The 20,342-nt window shown below is 46.7% G+C and overlaps 1 protein-coding gene and 1 long non-coding RNA gene across 7 annotated transcripts in view; one reads left to right on the forward strand and one right to left on the reverse strand.

The window, feature by feature from the left end:
* Positions 1-20,342, reverse strand: part of NCOA1 (nuclear receptor coactivator 1) — a 288,605-nt gene that overhangs the window by 121,773 nt on the left and 146,490 nt on the right. Inside the window, exon 1 of one of the 6 annotated variants that reach the window (XM_083733009.1) lies at positions 18,011-18,114. The exons of 4 other annotated variants lie outside the window; for them this stretch is intronic. The gene's annotated coding sequence lies outside the window, so the exon portion shown is untranslated. Of the gene's footprint in view, positions 1-15,531; positions 15,952-18,010; positions 18,115-20,342 lie in introns of those variants that run through there. One more of the 6 variants, XM_083733008.1, reaches the window with a different exon arrangement.
* LOC310842195 overlaps positions 1-20,342 on the forward strand; it is a 207,500-nt gene that overhangs the window by 63,807 nt on the left and 123,351 nt on the right. The gene's annotated exons all lie outside the window — the stretch shown is intronic.

Below are 20,342 nucleotides of genomic sequence, written 5' to 3' on the forward strand. Positions count from 1 at the left end.
CAGTCACGAACAACTTTGGGGTTGTGGCACTCATCTCGTTTTACGGGCCGAGGGAGCCGACGTTTGTCCGCAGACAGTTTTTTCGGGTCATGTGGCCAGCATGACTAAGCAGCTTCTGGCGAAACCAGAGCAGCACACGGAAATGCCGTTTCCCTTCCCGCCAGAGTGGTACCTATTTATCTACTTGCACGTTGACGTACTTTTGAACTGCTAGGTGGGCAGGAGCTGGGACCGAGCAATGGAAACTCACCCCATCGCGGGGATTCGAACTGCCGACCTTCTGATCGGCAAGCCCAAGGCTCAGTTGGTTTCTACCACAGCGCCACCTGCATCCCAATGCTTAAATATATGAAGTCCAAATAGAGAAGAAGCACCGCTCATATCCTGAGAGCAAAAATGCCCTTTCCACAAACAGGGAAGAGCCCTGCTCAAAGGGCCGGCAGAGGCAGCTGCAATAGAGCAGGGAGGAGGATGCTACTTTGGTGCTACTTCGGGAAAGCGCATGGCAGGTGCTGCTACAATAGCCCCCCCTCCCCCAGCCTTGCATGCCACTTACTTGCATGCCACTGTGATGAAAATGCTACTTTACTCACGTGACCAGGCAGCTGGCAAACTGAATCCTGGGGATAAAATACGTGGGATATTTTTTTTTCTTTTAAATGGTGTGACCAGGGCAGTCCATGGCCATATTGCCACAAAGCAGAATTCGAGACGGGCCCTAGGCATGTTGCTAAACAAGAAGAGCTTCTAATGAAGTGGCCTTTCGTTGCACTCCATTGTATTAGTTCACTTTTGGCATGGAAATCACTAGCCAAGTGAACTGACAGCTCGGTAAGATGAAAGCTGCAGTGCAACTTCATGTCTCCAAATCAATTCCAGTTTAAGGCAGCCACGGGTTCAGGTGATTACAGGATCCTTGCCAGGTGATTAATTTTAACTTATGCACAGCACTATTTTAAACCTGGCACAGACTCCCAAGGCCTGACCAAGAAGGGAACTATCAAAGAACTGCTCCAACAACACTTTTGCAGATGGCATCCCAATACTGCCCTTTATGTTTTCCAGGTGGCATCTCAGATCAAGCAAAAGTGCCTCAACACCAACTGAACTATCCTCTTTAAATTGCTTTGGTTCACAGCAACCAGGACCAAAACAAAGCCACAGCTATTTTACTCATGTGTTTCCCTGAGGGCTAGATCAGGTGCCTTAAAAAACAACAAGACTGGGAAAAAGACAAGCTGGTAGCAAGGTTAAGGGAAATGAAGGCACCGTTTGAAAGCTGAATGGCGAGGGGGTTGGACTCGATGGCCCTTGTGGTCTCTTTCAACTCTATGATTCTATGATTCTATAAGTTTATGGAATCAAGGGAGAAGTGGTCCCAAAAAGCTTGGGAACCACTCATTGCATATTTTCACCTGCGAAGCTTCTTCACTGATTGCATAAGCTTCGACAATGAAGGTATGGCCAGCACCTACTTCTAATCTAAATAGAGGCTCAATGAAAGTAGAAACCACCACATCTGGCAAGAGTTCTAGCTTAGGATGGAACTAGAACCTGGACTTCAACATCCTCTGCTGCCCTCACCTGTCTTCAAGGCCCTGCTTTCTCTTCAGCTCCTCTTCTACATGAGATTGACACCATCCTGAGGACCTCAAACACGTTAGCAGGATATGCAAAAGAAAGCTCCCAAACAGTGAATTATCCAAGCTCCACATGCGTTCAGGCTCAACTTGCTTCCCCTACTTCTTATGCTGCCCATCCCACCTCTCCACAAGTGCCATATGTTGCCAATCACATATACTTGCCATTCTAAATGAATTCCCGAAAGCCTTCTCCGCCAGCCTTGGGCGTTTTGGGCCCTGTCTCCTCCCATCTGCTATTACCAGCCAGCATCAGGAGGTAGAATACACACGTGCAAAGTGACCATGTCAACAATTATCTATTATCATCAGATTCTTGAGGCTTACGCTGAATAGTTCACTGAAACTGAGTCAACTGGTTCAATTCCAGGTTAATGATTTCCGAGCCTTTGCCTCGATTAACAAAAGAAAATAGACCTGCATACATCCTCCTCCCCTTGTCCCAGCAATTTCAAATTATATGCAGTTAGTTCAAAGAGATTCACAACTTTCGGATCTCAAGCATAACCTGAACAGTTGCATGGATGTTTATGAAGCACAGGATTAAAATTAATTCTGGGGGTTTGGAACCTCAGATCTGATGACAGATTCCACAGCCACATCCTGGGAAGTTCAGAAAGATTACCGTACCTGAATGCTAGGCAAGAGCAGAACCAGTTTCCTGACTCTCCCATCTGCCTTTTTCTCTTTACTCATACTTTTCACTCTGCCCTTCTTTTGCTTTCTCTTCCTGCTTCTCATCGGTTTTCTTTGCTGTTAGCTCTTAGAGTCAGTTTTGCCCATTAAAAGTTGTCCAAATAAGCTGCAAACAAAGTATAAATATCAGCCCACCTCCGTTTGTCACACATTTGGACTTGGACACACACACACACAGCTGGATCCCTAAGTTTTGACTGATTCCAGATCCTTTCGGTTGCTCACCCACTGGGCTGGCCTCTGCAGGAGAAAGGGAAAAGGTACATCCCCTTGGGAAGAGCTGCAACAGATCCCAATTCAAAGCTTGCAAGAGAGAAGACGTGATCCAGAAACTTCAAGATGGCAGCCCTTGAGAAAACTGAGCACAGTACTTGCCACCGTCCACAAGTTCTCTGCCAAGGTAGATATTGTAACACCACAATGGTTGAGATTTAAGAGGCCACCAGAGCGATGAGGGCCTTCTCGGTAGTGGCGCCCTCCCTGTGGAAAGCCCTTCCGCCAGATGTCAAAGAGAACAACTACCAGACTTTTAGAAGACATCTGAAGGCAGCCCTCTTTAGGGAAGCTTTTAATGTTTGATGTATTACAGTATTTTAATTATTTTTTTTGAAGCCGCCCAGAGTGGCTGGGGAAGCCCAGCCAGATGGGCAGGGTATAAATAAATTATTATTATTATTATTATTATTATTATTATTATTATTATTATTATTATTATTACTATTTCTGCAGCAGCAGCTGCCTCCAGCATAACCAGTTGCAACCGTCACAAGCAGCTTCAGCTCTCAAACCAAACAGACAGGACTTTATCTTGGGAACCACAGCCAGGAAGAATAGATGACAGAGCTCTGTTGACAACAGGAACTTCCTCTAGTCTAGCACTTCAAACAGAGGCGGATTTGCGGCAGCATGACCGGCAGCGCATGAATACTCCAAGCGTTTGCTTTTGAATAGAAATGTTGGGGGGGGGGATAGGGATGAAACAGCAGGGCATCTAGGACAAGAGCTCCAGGACCTCATGAGGCTGCAAAAGTTTGCCTGAGGACTTGGTGCAGCTGCACGAGACAGCAAACAGAAGCAGGCCCTGGGACCCAGGCCTCTGAACTATCTTCAGGACAAAATGTACGGATGTGCCTCTGAATGGGATTATGTACAAGGTCTTTTTATTCATATGTTATTTACATATAAGCACAGGACCTGGTTAGCTGAAGAACTGTCTGCCCCTGTATAGACCTGGTAGATGGCTGAGATCATCAGGGATGTTGTTGTTAGTGACAATGTGTGTTAATGGACCACCATATGGCTGTGACATGTAAAGGGCATTTTCTGTCAATGCCCATGTTCTCTGGAATGTTTTCCCTCAGTGTTGTATGGGAAGAACCATTCAGGCTACTAGTTTCTGGTGTCATTTGAACACACACCTTTTTCTCAGGTTCCTCCTGATGATTAAAGTTGGACCATGCCCTTTTTCCTTTGTGATAATGCTTTATGGTACCGCTGTAATTTTTACTGCAGTTTTTAGTAGCCTGTCCTGATGGTTTTATTGCATATTTTTGTGATATTTTTTTCTTCTTCTTTAGCTGTTGTATACCACTTTAAGGTATCCCAACTCCTGCCAACCTAGCAGTTCGAAAGCACGTCAAAGTGCAAGTAGATAAATAGGTACCCACTCTGGCAGGAAGGTAAACAGCATTTCCATGTGCTGCTCTGGTTCGCCAGAAGCGGCTTAGTCATGCTAGCCACATGACCCGGAAAAACTGTCTGCAGACAAACGCCGGCTCCCTTGGCCTATAGAGTGGGATGAGTGCCACAACCCCAGAGTCGTCTGCGACTGGACCTAACGGTCAGCGGTACCTTTACCTTTACACCACTTAAGAGATTTTGAGCGACAAAAATGGTTTTGAATAAAATAAAATGTGTCTGTGTCTTAGCAGAGCCTTAGCTATTTTAAATTTCATCTTTCTGCCAGGTTATTACATTGCTGCTACCATTGCCACCACATACTGCTAATGTAAACGATCTCCAGCCCTTGATTATATGAACTCCTAATTATCCAAATGTGTTTCTATGTCCTACAGGCCATTTGGATAAGTGCTGCTGCACAGTATTTGAAATATGAAAATTGAATTCACACTTGTTCCTCCTTTGTTAAGAACTGGGTGTAACCATGGTAACCACTGGCAAGCACTGACGTTTCCCCTTGGGACTACTTTATAGATCTAGTGTTGCATAATCAGAGTAGTTATTAAATTCTGATAGGAACTTCAAGGGCTACATAGTACTGTCTCTCTTCCCCACCCAAATGAAATCGTTGTCAAACATGTGTGCTCTGTTGCTTTCCGCTTCCTTCCATTGGTGCCAATGTGCCACATCTATGTATCTGGAGTTAGATGTCAACTCTGTAAAGGAAGCAAGCAGGGGTGCAGAGGAAGGTAAACACAGCGCTGCAAGCGACTCACATTACTACAAAGGAAGGAGCACAAAATTCCACCCCAGGGAAGGAGCAGCTGCAGCAAACACCAAAGACGGCTCTGAGAAGCCAGATAGTTACACCCACCCACGTGATGGGCTTGATCCAAAATGGAGAGGGGAGAGGCAGCTATTTGCAAAACACAGAGGTGATCTGTTGTGGGTCTCTGATGCCTCTTGTTAAGCCTTTAGGACACAGCAGATGCAAACTACAGGAACTCAGGAGTCTCCGTGGCAGAAGTTTGAAGAGAGAAGGTGCCTGAGGAGTGCAAGTGTAGCATCCCATGCACAACTTTCAGGCTGCCTGGGCTTTGTTGTAGCTCAGGGGTCAGCAAACCTTTTCAGCAGGGGGCCGGTCCACTGTCCCTCAGACCTCGTGGGGGGCCGGACTATTTTTATTTTTAAAAATGAACAAATTCCTATGCCCCATAAATAACCCAGAGATGCATTTTAAATAAAAGCACACGTTCTACTCATGTGAAAACACCAGGCAGGCTCCGCAAATAACCCAGAGATGCATGTTAAATAAAAGGACACATTCTACTCATGTAAAAACATGCTGATTCCCGGACCGTCCCCAGGCCGGATTGAGAAGGCGATTGGGCCGGATCTGGCCCCCGGGCCTTAGTTTGCCTACCCATGTTGTATCTCTCTCTCTCTCTCTCCTACACACACACACACACACACACACACACACTCTTTCATGCTGTCTGTGCAACCTAAGCCCTGCTCATGCAGATGTGGAATAGACTGGGAGCAGCAACAACAACAAAAGCAAGGTCTTTGCTGGGGCTGAGACCGTGCCACTTCCATTCTAGCCCACTGCGACTTCTCCTGCAGATGGAAACAGGTGGGATAGGCTTTGCACTGCGTCTGGCTTCAAAACTTTTTGCATCTAGCAGTAATGAAATGGACAGGGGAAGAAGTGTGGGTTGTGGGGGGGAGACGGAAAGCCTGCTAAGTGCTCCGCAACTCAAGGACCGGTTATCAGGTTCTCCGCAAAGCCCCCTTCATAGTGTTCAGAGCCCATTCTTTCAACCCCAAGCTGTGCTGTGATAGACCATCATTCAAGGACGGTGACAGCTTGGGTGGGCGGGCGAAGAAAATTATCTGTACTCAGCAGTGTTGAGTGAGAGCTTCCCCAAGTCCCCGCAGTTAGGCAGCCCCGAGAAAAGTCTCAAGAGGTGGAATTGATAGTTCTTAACTTGCTGCAATTATTTCAATTTCATACATCTCTCTCGCTTTTGAGAGCAAATGGGCTCCAAAGAAGCCTAGCGATTAGCGACAAACTCAAGCACTCAGGAAAGTAAGAGTTTCTGTAAACGGAATGGAATGAAGCTCAGCAGGTTTCGTCCACCATTTGTTCAGTCTACTTAGTCACTGATAAGATTAAATCTGCCTCAGAAGAAGGAGGAGGGAGGGAAGAACAATTTCTGCAATGGTTCCTTGGGGGGGGGGGGTCCTCCCCTAAGTGCCATATCCCACATCTAGCTGCCGTTGCTCAACGACAAAGGAATGGAATTTGGCACGTGCTCAGAGGAACCGTGTCCTGCTATTCCTTCACACATGTTTCAGTGATACATCTTGGAAACCAAATCAGGCTCTGAGCTCAGAGTTTGGCTCGACAGGATTCTGCAATTTGTGGGCAGTGAGGCACCCGTACAATGAAGGATAATACGCGCCATGTGATCGATCCGGTTGACTTGTCAAAGGCTGACATCTCCGACAGGCAAGTTGAGTATTTGATGAGCAAAACAATTAATGGCTGATTGTCTACTCTACCCACACACGCTGATAGCAGTCAAGTACTTTGATGCAGTATAAGACAGCATTGCAACACTGCATAACAGCAATTCACACTCATTTAGCAGGGGCTACGCAGACATAAAGACAGTTGCAAAAATAAGGGGTTTTCACTTTGAAGTGTAGTATTATGTCAATAATTTTTCAAGAGAGTGTCATTTCCCCGCCTCCAAAAGGTAATTAGCTATTTGCAGGGTTTATGGGCTCAGACTCTGCCGGACAGTAAACTCTTGGGAGTTTGCTTATTCATATGGTATTCTGCACTCCTTATCACAGCCCAGCAGCAAATTAAAACAAACGAGAGAAGCCAAATATCAAGATCTGGAGCCCAGCAGGAAAGAATGTTACAACTTTCATCCTAACTTATTCTATGTCTATAGATTTCAGCCAATATATTCTGCACAATTCCAATGAGTTGTATCCAACCAAGTTACTCTCAGAGTAACAACAACAACAACAACAACAAATTTATAATTTATATGCCACCCATCTGACTGGGTGGCTGCCCCAGCCACTCTGGGCAGCTTCCAACAAATTAAAATACAGTAAGACATCAAACTCCATTCTGAAGGAAATCTGCCCTGAGTGCTCACTGGAAGGACAGATCCTGAAGCTGAGGCTCCAAGACTTTGGCCACCTCATGAGAAAAGAAGACTGTCTGGAAAAGACCCTGATGTTGGGAAAGATGGAGGGCACAAGGAGAAGGGGACGACAGAGGACGAGATGGTGGGACAGTGTTCTCAAAGCCACGAACATGAGTTTGACCAAACTGCGGGAGGCAGTGGAAGACAGGAGTGCCTGGCGTGCTCTGGTCCAGGGGGTCACAAAGAGGTGGACATGACTAAACGACTAAACAACAACAACAACAAGAAGAAGACATCAAACAGTAAAAACTTTCCTATACAGTGGAACATTGAAATTAATGTAGCTAAATGAGTCGTGCCCATTATTCAGATGAAGGACAGTATACAAATGTAATAAATAATAAGTTTCAATGAGCCTACTCTGAGTAGGACCAACATGGAATACAGCCCAATAATTTTTTAACGAGTAGATCGTGTGGGTTTTATTTGGAATTCCCAATATACCCTCACCCCCCCCCCCCAATTTGTTATTTTCTTTTCTGCATTATAGAAGACATCCTCTGACTTTAGCTAACAAGAGCAGCCCAGACAAATCTCAACACGAGAGGAAGGAGTGCAAACATATCTGACAGTTACCTGGATAACTGAACTACCTGGGGGGAACACTTGTCAAAAGGACATTCTGTATATTCTCCTTGTTTGCATTTGAAAAGACTCAAAACTGGATCTGGAAGGAGAACACATCAAGTCGGAAGCCAAGCTCTTCACAACTATAACAACCTATCGGTTCAGGCCTGCTTCAAACATTATGGGCAACTACATTGAATGCGATGGTATACACCAGGCACGTCCAACTCCCAAGAGACTGGGATCTACTCCCAGTATAAAAAAACTGGCAGTGATCTACTCATTGCCATTGGAGGGAGGAGGAGCATGTGTGGTGGTTTTTTTTGGGGGGAGGCCAGTTGTTGAACTTTTTAAGGGAAAACAGCACACAATTGACACGACAGAGGGAAAGAGTTAGGGGGCGTGGGCAGAGACAATCACATGGTCTAATAGCGTCCAGCGATCGACCACGATCCACTGCGATCTCCAGGCACCAATGGGGCCTCCAAAAAAAATTCGTTTGTAATCCCAAAAAAAGGGTTGTAATCTGGGGTTCTGGGTGTTTGGTACTGTCCCCCTGACCCCACAGGCAGGCATCTCATTCATTCATAAAAATATTTATATACCCCTATATCACAAAAATACAGTGGTACCTTGGTTCTCAAACGCCTTGGTACTCAAACAACTTGGAACCCAAACACTGCAAACCCAGAAGTAAGTATTCCTGTTTCAGAACTTTTTTTGGAAGCCAAACATGCTCCCTTTCGAGTGTCACACTTCCGTTTTGAGTGTTACACTGAGGTCTGTCTGTTTTTGCTATTTATTTTGAATTTTGTGGCTCTTTTTTGTTTCTGTTTCTGTGACTGTGTCTACTGACTGACTGCAGTACATTGTTTATTGCTTTCATTTTATGGATCAATGGTCTCGTTAGATAGTAAAAATTCATGTTAAATTGCTGTTTTATGGGTTGTTTTTATGTCTGGAACAGATTAATCCATTTTGCATTACTTTCTATGAGAATGCGCGCCTTGGTTCTGGAATGCTTTGCTTTTGGTACAGACTTCCGGAGCAGATTAAGTTTGAGAACCAAGGTACCACTGTATATCAAAGCAGTTTACAACACCAGAAAGAAGATGAAGTCATACAATGAAAGCAGAGAAAGCTAAAAACAAAGATCAGTAACCCATTGTGGGAGATAGGTTCGTAATTGCCTGCATAGGCCTGACAGAATAGAAAAGTTTTCAGCAGGCTTTTAAAAGTTGGCACAGAAGGCATCTACTGGCAGAGTATTCCACAGGGCTGGGCCAATGGCATTAAAGGTACTGATCCTGCAATTGGAGAGTGTTGGGTTTTCTTAATATTGATGTGGTCAATGGTGCTACTCAGAGGTGTGTATTTGTAATTATAACCTGCATGGCGGCACATCTGTGAGCTCTTAACAATTCAACACACCTGTAGTATCTTAACAATTTAACAAATTAGCAGGGGGAGTTTAACTGCTGCACCAAATGCAGCGATGTGATAGGGTGATTGGTTATTTTGAAAACTGAATTTAAGCTGACCAACTGCTTGGTATTCTGCTGGCTGGTGTAATAATAATAATAATAATAATAATAATAATAATAATAATAATTTATTATTTATACCCCGCCCATCTGGCTGGGCCTCCCCAGCCACTCTGGGCGGCTTCCATAGAAACCAAAAATACAGTAAAATATCACACGTTAAAAACTTCCCTGAACAGGGCTGCCTTAAGATGTCTTCTGAATGTCAGGTAGTTGTTTATCGCTTTGTAGAGATTCAGCTGTTGGATTATTATTTAAAAATAAGGTAAGCAAAGATATTGCCGGCAAGTTTTTATTCCATCGCTGCACAAACTCGGTTGGCGAAGAAAGTCCAACAGAGAGGTGCCTATAATACATAACCAAAAAGAAGCCACAGTGTGCCTCACTATAAAGAGCAACCATATTAAAAATACTAAGCATTTATAAGAGCACTTTTAGAGTCCTCCTGAGATACACACATTATCTCAATAATCCTTACAATCGGTGCTTTTCTTTTCAGGAGGTACTTAAGGGGTACGCAATACCGACACCTCTCTTTTGTGGTTAAAAAGTGTGACACTTACTGTAATAGCTACATGGTGAGTACTGGCACCTGTTTCTCTAGAAAAGAAAGCACTGCTTACAGTGTTCGTGGAACTAGGACTGGTATAATTGGCCCCACATTGTAGGTGGCGTGAAGGCAAACTGAGGCTTTCCTAAGGGCTCTGAGTAAGCTCATGGCAAAAGCAAGGTTTGAACCAAAGGTGTGTCATGATGCACAACTCAGCATGCTAGATGCTCTGCTACACCAATTATTTCAACTTAAGCGAGTTAGGTAACATGTTTTAATGCAATATTTCCACTAATACTAAGGGGTGTTGACCAAACTCACAAGAGCACACCACAGTCAAAGTCCCTCGTTTCATAGAGCAGCCCACATATTTAATTCAAAGCAGGTTCTTGGCCTACAATATTTTCCAATCAATTTCTTGGCTGACAGACCTGCTGGCTAAGTAGTGCTCTGCTCTTCCAAGATGACAAGGGGGAGAAAGGTATGGACTTTCTTGCTGCCTGGATACCTGGGGAGAAAGCCCAAGATAGCGATCCTGCAGCAATCCAACCAGTTCAATTTCTAATGCGCATTTTCTCAGTGCACCGATGCAGACAGTTTTCTGAAGTCTTCCTGCGCTCTGATTATCCAATTTATTTTCCTTTTGGGAGGAGAATTAATTGGCAGCCGAATACGGAAGCTGTTGTGGGGTATCACGGGCTGAATGCTTGACGAATGCACATCTGAGACCCAATGTCCTCAGCGCTGCATTACTCTTAATGGGATGTGGTGGGATTGGGGTGTATATGGGCAAAGACTCACATCCAGTCTAAGCAAGCAAAGCAATCACTTCCAGACCCTATTCTTGCCACAATGGTCCACGTCAGGGTTGGAGAACCCGTGACCCTCCAGATATTGTGGGACTCCAACTCCCAACAGCCCCAGCAAGTCAGGGATGATGGGAATTGTAGTCCAGCAACATCTGGAGGGCCACATGCTTCCTATCCCCTGGTCTACAAACAAGTGCTTGGCCTGCTAATTCAACTTTGTTCTTCTCTTCTACACAGGCACAACTGCACATGTGCTTATGCCTGAAAGGCAAGTCATCAAAACAGAAACCGTGGCACTCATTTGTCAATGCAAAATGTGCACCCATGTGCACTAGCTTGTGGCTATAATGTGCGACAATCTGTGCAACAGTGGAGGGTTTTTCCAGTGGTGGTGATGGGGGGGAATAAGGACACAAAGGGAAGGACAGCCAAGAAACTCCATGGACATTCCATATATCTCTGAGGCTGTTGGAGTTAGAGGTGACGCAGAAAATTCCATGGAAATAAAATATCAGGTTTTTCACATTCCTGGTCTAGGAAGTGACACACAGTGGGACTATGTGAGACCAAGCACTCTCTGCTAACGAAGCCCCAGGGTCAACAGAAGGATCCTTATGGGAGAAGGGCTACACATAACAAACATTATAGGCAAATAATCACACAGCTAGCAATTCACTTTATCCTTCTCCACATGCAGCTTGAAGTTGCTATTATGCTTATGGGAACTGAAAGTTAGCATATTAGGAATCCATCAAGCTTATTCATGACAAGCCACAGAAAACATTATCAATGTGTTACTGCTAAGAGAAGCGGGGGAGCTCTCCAAGCCCCATGTTCCCGAGATCATCATAATGCTGGAAAGCGACTCCTTTCTGCAAAGGAAGAAAGGAGAACGGGTTATTGCATCATCCTGTGCCCTTTGGACAACCTTTGGGTTCTAATGTCATTGCTGGAAAAATAAGGGAAGTCAAATGTATTTAGCACAAAATATGCTCACGGGACAGAATGTGAAGCACAACTTTAAAAACTGAGGAGCAGAGAGCAGGAAACACCGATCCTAGCTTTCATTTCACACGGTTTCTGGAAACCATTAAGATGGTCCAGAAAAGGGAGAACTCTCAAGGCAAACGATAATCATTCATTTGAGTTTCCAAACTGAGGCTAGATCAGACCAACCTGAGAGGATTTCCAAGGTATCACTGGCATCTCTGCCAGTTTTTTAAAAAGCAGTTGAACAGGCACACGCAGCAGTTCATAAAGATCACAGGCCAAGAAAGCATGGCCTTGTTTTTGCAGGAACAAATGGCTCGCTGTGGCGAGATGGGAGAAAAAGAGAGTCCACACACAGGAGTCCAAAGTACTGAAATTTATAGTGCAAAAAGGACATTAAACAAAGAACTTAAATGCAAAGCCTGAACTATATATTATTAACAACTCTCTCCCCCCCCCCACCCCCCAATACCTACTTCAGAAGCACTTTCACGCTGGGTATTAGCCACAGAGAGGCAATTGTGCTGCTTGGGTCTGTTTACACTACACAACTTCAACTGGTTTGAAACAGGTGTAAGATACCATGATTCTCTTAATGCACACTAGCAGCTGCAGTTTTGTAAAGCTGCAAAGAATGCAAAATTCCTAACATTTTCACCAAATCTCTGTTTCCAGGCTTCCTGTTTAAGAGGAATGAAAACATAAAAGCTATTTTACTTTGGTAGTATAGGTAAAGGGACCCCTGATCATTAGGCCCAGTTGTGACTGACTCTGGGGTTGCGGCGCTCATCTCGCTTTACTGGCCGAGGGAGCCGGCGTACAGCTTCCGGGTCATGTGGCCAGCATGACTAAGCCACTTCTGGCGAACCAGAGCAGCGCACGGAAACACCGTTTACCTTCCCGCCGGAGCGGTACCTATTTATCTACTTGCACTTTGACGTGCTTTCGAACTGCTAGGTTGGTAGGACTGAGCAACGCGAGCTCACCCCCTCGCAGGGATTCGAACTGCCGACCTTCTCATCGGCAAGCCCTCGGCTCTGTGGTTTAACCCACAGTGCCACCTGTGTCCCTACTTTGGTAGTATAGATGTGTGCTTTCTCTCCAGGGTAGTTACTGCTGGATACGTAGTTGGTTGAGAACTTGAAGAAGAGCTGGAACATATGTGTGTTGGCAACATACAGGTACATCTCCCCCACTCTGGCAAAGGTTCTCTTCTTTCAATGCAAGCTTTATTGTAGCCTCGCTTTCATTTATTTATTTATAAAATGTGTTAGGCTCCTGTCTATTAAATAACCCCAGAAACATGCCATTTATAAGACAAAGGAACAGTTCCTTAAGCAAACCAAGATGATAAAGGAAAAACAGCAGGAGCTGCCGCAGAAAACAAAGGACTCAGACATTCAAATAGGCCTTCCTTAAGACGACTGTTTTGACTGGACTGCGTAATGAATAAGGCAACAACGAAGCCAAGCAGATTGCCTGGAAACAGACCTACACTGCCTTAATTTCCATGCGGGAGAAAAGAAGGGATAATAATGAAACAAACAAAATCCCTCTTTGGTTAAACACTTCGAAAGCGGCAGCACCATAACGAAGAACCTCTCGCTTTCAAACCTCACAATACTAACCTCCGCAACTAAGAGGAAGCAGAGCAGGAGAATGGAGAGATGGATTTGGGGCAGGGGTAAGAAGCCTCTGCCCTTCCAGGCATTGCCAGAATACAATTCCCACCATCCCCGACCATTTGCCAGGCTGGAGTCCAACAACATTTGGTTCCCCACCCACAATTCTGGTTGTTCGTTGCCACTGGTGCCATATTTAATGTCCAATGACCAATTTTCTCACTCAGGGTGGGGCAACTTAATAGGATGACTTTTCAGGGGGAGACCATAACCCAGTGCAAGTCATCTGAACGTGCCTAGGAGTCAACCCCTGGCCTCCATTTAGAAAAAGCTATTGGAAAGCTGCTGCCAGATGAGAGAATGTACTGGGTTAGGAGAACCAAGGATCTGACTCGTTACAAGGCAGCTCCATAGGTCCAAAGTCATTCTCATTTTGCCCATCCTGGTTCCAGGACAAATCTTTGTGTGTTTCCTCGTACACACAAGCCTCTGCCTCCCACACCTGCAGAGCGTCTTGAATTTTCTATCTCCAAACTAACAGTGATCAATGCATCATAACCATGCATCTAGACAAAACTTAATAGATGTAGTGCTGTGTGCCCATGCTGGGAGTAGGAGAACCTTAAGACAGGGATAATAAAAGCAGCTGGACTTAACTTCTGCTCAAAAATTACCTTTTCTGGAATGGGTCAAATGGCACAAATGCACTTTTTTTTTTAAAAAGGGAGTTCTCACAGGGTAAGAGCAGCAGCAACACAGCGGTCAGGGAAAAGGGCACTTGAGTCTCATCTCCAGGCCAGGCACAGGAAGGTTTGTACAGTGTGGTACAGGAGCTTTTTGCACAAAAGTTAAAAATGAGGGGTGGAAGTGGAGAGCTAAAGAGGAGCAAAAGGTTTCAGCGCCACTGGAGGCCATGCACCACCTCACTGCCATATGACTGCCAGCAGGAAACCATGCAAACCACCAGTCATCCAGGCACATCTGTGAAGGACTGCATTGGGCATCAAAAGGGCGCAAGCCTAATGCAAAACCGCACACAAGCTGAACCACTACACAATATGGCGCACACATATTAATGCATCTTATCAGACTGCAGGCACTCATGGTTCCAAGTCTGGAACAAATCATTGCTTTGGTGCAGCTATATCCAGCCGCGCACTTCCACTGCATGCTGTGTAGCAACTGTTACATACAGCTATTTGTGCCAATTCTGCTTCCCCAGCACGTGGAACTCTGTCAGAGACACGTTAGCATAACGCAAGCGGTACGTTTTGGCTGTTACGGGCAGACTTGCTCACGGTGCTTCTTCTAAGTCCTCAGCCACAAAGCACAGCGCTGATAATCCACTGAAGTGATCAAAAACAGTAAGACCACTCCCCCTGCCTTTTTTTTTTTTACTGCGTGCTTTTAAAATGTGCCTTCAACATTTCTCGAGCCTCACGCCAGATCACGGAGTCCAACATTCCTCACTCAGCAATTGTTTAGAACTTGCTGATACGACAGCAGCAAATTAATTTCCACCAGAGGAAAAACTTCCTTGCTATTGTGCGGCAGCTTATTAGGAGAAAACAATCTGAAATAATTAACTTTTTTCTTCTGCTTTTAGTGCTTGCCAACGATTAGCGGGCTCAGAAGGGCTTCCCCCCTTCCAAGAACTCTTCCCCCCTCTGACTTGCTTTCCCCTTTAAGGGTCTCCCCCACGCCCCCCCCCAAAAAAAACCCTCACCGTGTGCCTACTTCTGCAAGCAACGTGCAGAGAGTATCCGTGCCAAGTATGACCAATTTGAACTTTTATACGCTGATTTTCAAGGTCACTGCTGAAATGGGCAAGTTTGCACTTAACAGCATTCTCCAGAAACTACGCAGCACTACTGAATACGAGAGAAAAAGAGAGAGAGAAAGAGGGAAGGGGGGAGGGAGGCAAGAAGGAGCAAACTACCAAAGTTCAGCCTACAGGGAACGCCAGCTTCAATGCTGAAGGCAAAGCAGCCCGTCGCTGGCGAGATCGAGCTGTCCCTCTGCAGCTGGACATTGCCTCTGGTTTGCACGGTTACATAAACAAAGATAAGAGGTGCCGAGGGTCCTCCCGCCTTGCAGCCAATGGAGAGCGCCCGGCGGGAGAGAGGTCTTGGATGAAGGACACCCAACCGTCGGAAGCGAGAGGAACGCGGACGCCTCTCCACGGGGCTGTTGCCCTTACCTGGCCGGCTTCCAGCTAGACAAGCGCGCTCGTGGGCTGGGCGGCAGCAGCAGCAGCAGCAGCAGCAACCTGAGGGCTAGCATGCCGCCCCTGCAAGGCTCCCTCGCCTCCCTTCGGCTCCATGTGCTCCGGGCTGCTCGGAATACATTTGGCGTGCGCTCGCTGCTGCTGCTGCGACAGGAGGAGGATTCAGCACCAGAGCCGAGCTGCTGCTGCTGCTGCTGCTCCTCGATCCCCACACCAGCTGACTCGATAATTAAACTAAACACATGCCGCCAGAGCCACTCCAACCCAGCGACGCTCCTGGGATCCCTGGTGCCACCTGGCAGGCTCTGGCCAAGCACAAGGGAGCGGCTCTCGGAAAAACAAGCGCGCAAAGGCGCAGAGGAGAGCGGCGGGCGAGGGCGCACGGCGGCGAGGTGCCCACGCGAAGGAGCCCCGCCAAGCAGACCCGCGCCGGCTGCTCCCGTGCGCTTCCCCGGGATGCCGGAAGGGAACTGCGAGGCGGCTTCCTTGAAAGGACCGGGCAGGCGACAAAACCAGAGGAGCCACCTCCGCGTGCAGCAGAGATCGCAGCCCAGGCGCGCAGGCAGCTGCCACGCTTCTGCAGCGCGGCAAGCCACGTGCGGAAGGCAGTTTGGGCCACAACAACGACTAGATTGGCATCCTCGGATACTGATGCTGCTTAGCTGAAAGGGATCAGTGACAAACGTGTTGCATTTGTTGCAAATAGTTACACTGCCAACTGCTCTGAAAGCCTCATTTTGGGCTCAGAAGCAGTGCAGAAACTTAATACGTAACATGGTAAGGACAACAATATGGCAAGTGGGAGGATTCCCTGGATGGAGCTGGTAGTGCTGGTCACCCATCCCCCGCGCAGTATTATATTCACATACCCTGTTTTGTGTCAGAGACTACTACCTCCATACAAAAAGACACAAGCAGTGTTTCACACCACGCACAATTAAACATATGGAACAATCGGACAAATCCAGGGTCAAGCCAACTGCTAGGCTACCAGTTACGATTGTTCAAGAGAACCTCCATGTTGCAGACAGGATGCCTCTGAATTCCAGTTGCTGGAGAGCAGGCAGCAGGGCTGTCTTCACTCAGGTTTCCTGGAAGCAGCTGGCTCGGGACTGTTCCAAGCAAGATGCTGGACTAGACTGGTTCTGGGGCAGTTCGGCTTGCTCAGACAAAAGTGGACATCTAGTCTGGCATGCTGCCTGCAACAGTGGTCGGCTGCATGCTTCTAGGAAGCCAACAAATGTGACACAGTGGAGGCATCAGCTGTCCTTAGTAACTGGTATTTGGAGGTATAGTGCCTCTGTATGTTGAAGCTCCCTTTCCTGTTGAAGGCATACATGGTCACTTGTAATCATGTCAGGGTATTGTGCAGGATGTGGTCCCCTCTAGGGAGGCTGCCCTTGAAAACAGCTTGGAAATGCCAACGGGTGAAAAATGCTGCCGTTTTCTAGTCCAAGTATATAACTGATACAGTGGTACCTCTACTTACGAACATGATCCGTTTCGGGGTGCTGTTTGCACCCCGAAAAGTCCGTAAGTAGAGCGCTACTATTGTGCGTGCATGAAGCGCGATAGAGCGCTTCTGCGCATGCGCGCGTGGAGAACCCGGAAGTAAACACTTCCGGGTTTGCCACGTTTGTAACCTGAAAAGCTGCAACGTGAAGCAAACCTAACACGAGGTATGACTGTATTTTTAAGCTGCATTGCTTACCTAATTCGTTTCTTGGATCAGTTCAAGTTGCCAGTGCTAAACATTGAAGCCCTGAACGATCTGGAACCAGAATGCCCAAAGGGCTGCCTCCCCCTGCATGTGCCTTCTCATGCGCTCAAGACAACAACTGAGGCCCCAACGTCTCCCTCCCTCCCGAACTGAGGTGGGTGGAGTTTTCATGTTATGCCACTACAACTTTGGAATGACTTTCCAAGAGAGATCCACCTGGCTTGATCTGTGCCCTCCTATTGACGGAGGGAGGAAACAAGCTAGGGAGATGCTAGCTGCTGGTTGCCATGGTTTTGGTGCTTTGCATGCTGCATTTTTAGTGTTTTCATATAATTACTTTTATATTGATTTTTTTAAAAATGAGATTTAAAAAAAACTTTCTATGGCAACCTAGTAGAAGGATAGAACAGTACTGAAAATAAATAAAATAAACTTAGTGATAATTGAGAATAATGCTGCTCTCTTCTTAAACATGCTGGACCACGGTATCAGCTTTGACTTTTCAGGTGAAGCAAGTTGCTAAAGCACAAGCAAAATAGAAGTCCTACATGCTCACTTGGGATTGTGACCTGTGTGTCTTACAGCAACAGCAGTGGTTGCATAATTTGCCACTCTAAAATGATGCTGTTGAGCCCCATCTGTGCTCTGCACTGACTTTCCACAGCCCTCTAGGCACAAGTTAAAGTTGGCGGTTTGGTTTTTTTCAGGCCTCAAATGCAGGTTTGCACATACCCGTGAGATCAGCACATCCTATGGTTCTCTCCCCCTGTCAGCATACAATGGTTTATTGACAATGGAGCCTTTCCACAGGAATCAAACAGAAGTGAAGCCCTTTGCAGTGAGACACTGGAGGCTGCAAAGTAGAGGAAGAAGCAGGAAATGTCGCAGCCCAGATCCACCCTTGTCCGCACCAGGTAGCCTTCTGGTTCCTTCTCACCTGGCCAGGCATAAATCCTTCCTGGGTCTTTTACCTGCCTGCCAACCTCTACTGTGGCTCCTGGAACCTGTCTTTAATGGATTATCTAAACCTGGGAAACCTCTTTTTTAATACTTGGACTGAGGCTATGGTATTGAGAAGGGTGGGTCAACCTTTCCTCCCTGTGCTGTTTCTTCAATTTAAAGCTGTCTCCCACCTGTCATTAGTTGCAGACAGGAATGGCCCAACCAAGAGGCAAGGTGAGACAGCTGCCTCAGGCAGCAGAATCCACCAGGGGCAGCAGATCCCCATGTTGATCTTTCTTCCCCCACCGTGTTCCTGATATAGATCTTCCCTCACCCCTTCTTCCCTGGCAGGGAGGGCAGGACCATTCTGTGGTGTGCCTCAGGTGCCAAAATGTCTTGGGCTGACCCTGGTTGCAGAAAAGTGAAAATGTCGAGTGGAAGATGCCACCAGCTTGGAAGGCTTTAAAAGATGATTGGACAAGTTCATGGAGATTAAGGCCATCAATAGCTATTACAGTGGTACCTTGGTTCCCGAAGGCTTAGTTGACGAACAAATCAGCGCCCGGACACCGCAAACCCGGAAGTGTTCCAGTTTGTGAACGTTTTTCGGAAGCCGAACATCCAACGTGGCTTCCGCTTGAGTGCAGGAAGCTCCTGCCGCCAATCGGAAATTGCGCCTTGGTTTTTGAACTGTTTTGGGAGTCGAACCGACTCCTGGAACGGATTAAGTTCGAGAACCAAGGAACCACTATACAGTTGTACCTTGGATCCCGAACGCCTTGGCTCCCGAACAAATTGGCTCCTGAATGATCGAAACCCAGAAGTGATGTTCCAGTTTTCAAACGATTTTCGGAGGCTGAACATCTGGCGTGACTTCTGACTGGCTGCAGGAGCTTCATGCAGCCAATCAGAAGCCGCACTTTGGTTTCCGGACATTTTGGAAGTCGAACGGACTTCCGGAACGGATTCTGTTCGACTTCCAAGGTACGACTGTACTATATTCTGCTTCCATAGTCTGCTGCAGCAATGCTTCTGAATACCAGCTGCTTGGAGATACAGAATGAGAAAAGGCTACTGTGTTTGGGTCCTGCTTGAGCGTTTCCTACAGGCCAGATGCTGGAATAGATGGACCACAGACGTGACCCTTCAAGCTCTTCTTATGCTGGAGGTTGAACCCACAAACTTTTGCATGCAAAGCCATTGCTCTACCACTGAGCAATCCCCTCTTCTAAATAAGCAAGATGAGTGCATCTGTTGAAAGCACTTGTATTTTTTGGCCTCTCAGAGGCCTGAGGAGTCTCACAACAATGACTGAAACCATGAAGGCACACCCATTCTGCTCCTTCCCCAAATCAAGACATTTTTCATTCCCCTCACCCCCTCCAGGCTCAACAGAAAGTTAAACATTGCAGGCTCTGCAGGCAAAAATAGCAAGGAAAAGGGAGAGAGGACAAATGAAAATGAAACGAAGTGCTCTTTAGGAATGTGGCAAGACTGCTCCAGACACCAAGATTGATTGCAAAAGGGGGAACATTTGCCCCAAGCAAAGGCCACAGACACTGTTCCAAGTAAAGGAGGAGAGTCATTTCTTGCTGGAGTTGGGCTTTCTGGAAAAAGCACAATTGGCAATTTGCTCATGCACACAACCAGAGGACAGGCTCTCGGGGTTGTCGTGCTGTCTTCTTCAAGAAGGAATCATAGGGACTTTTGGTGCCAAACTACACGTTCCGCAGACTTTTGTGTAACTTCCCATGTCTCCACCCTCCAAGAAGAACAAAAAGCTGCGGTGAGAGGATGCAACATTGAGCAAAAGGACTAGTGGGTGGAGGAGAGACGGGGCTTAGCCCCTTTCTCAATGCCAGTTTCTGCTGAACTCCCAGGAGCAGGCCTCTACGGAGCTTGTCAGTGGCCTGGGATGGGAATCTTGTCAGAATGAAGTTGTGATGGCCTGAGAATCTGATTCAGAGGCTGAACCTGAGGAATCCCAGCCTGCACAGGAGTCCCCACCTCCAGGGCAGGGGCTTGAACCTGAAGGGCCCTCACCTGTGCCGGATCCTCAGGAGCAGACACCAGTTGAATCCGCTCTGGCTATGGAGGTGATCGAAGACCCATTGCCTGCAGG

Source organism: Podarcis gaigeae (genome assembly GCF_964106915.1).
Source record: "Podarcis gaigeae genome assembly, chromosome: 3".
In the NCBI taxonomy this organism is placed as follows: domain Eukaryota; kingdom Metazoa; phylum Chordata; class Lepidosauria; order Squamata; family Lacertidae; genus Podarcis; species Podarcis gaigeae.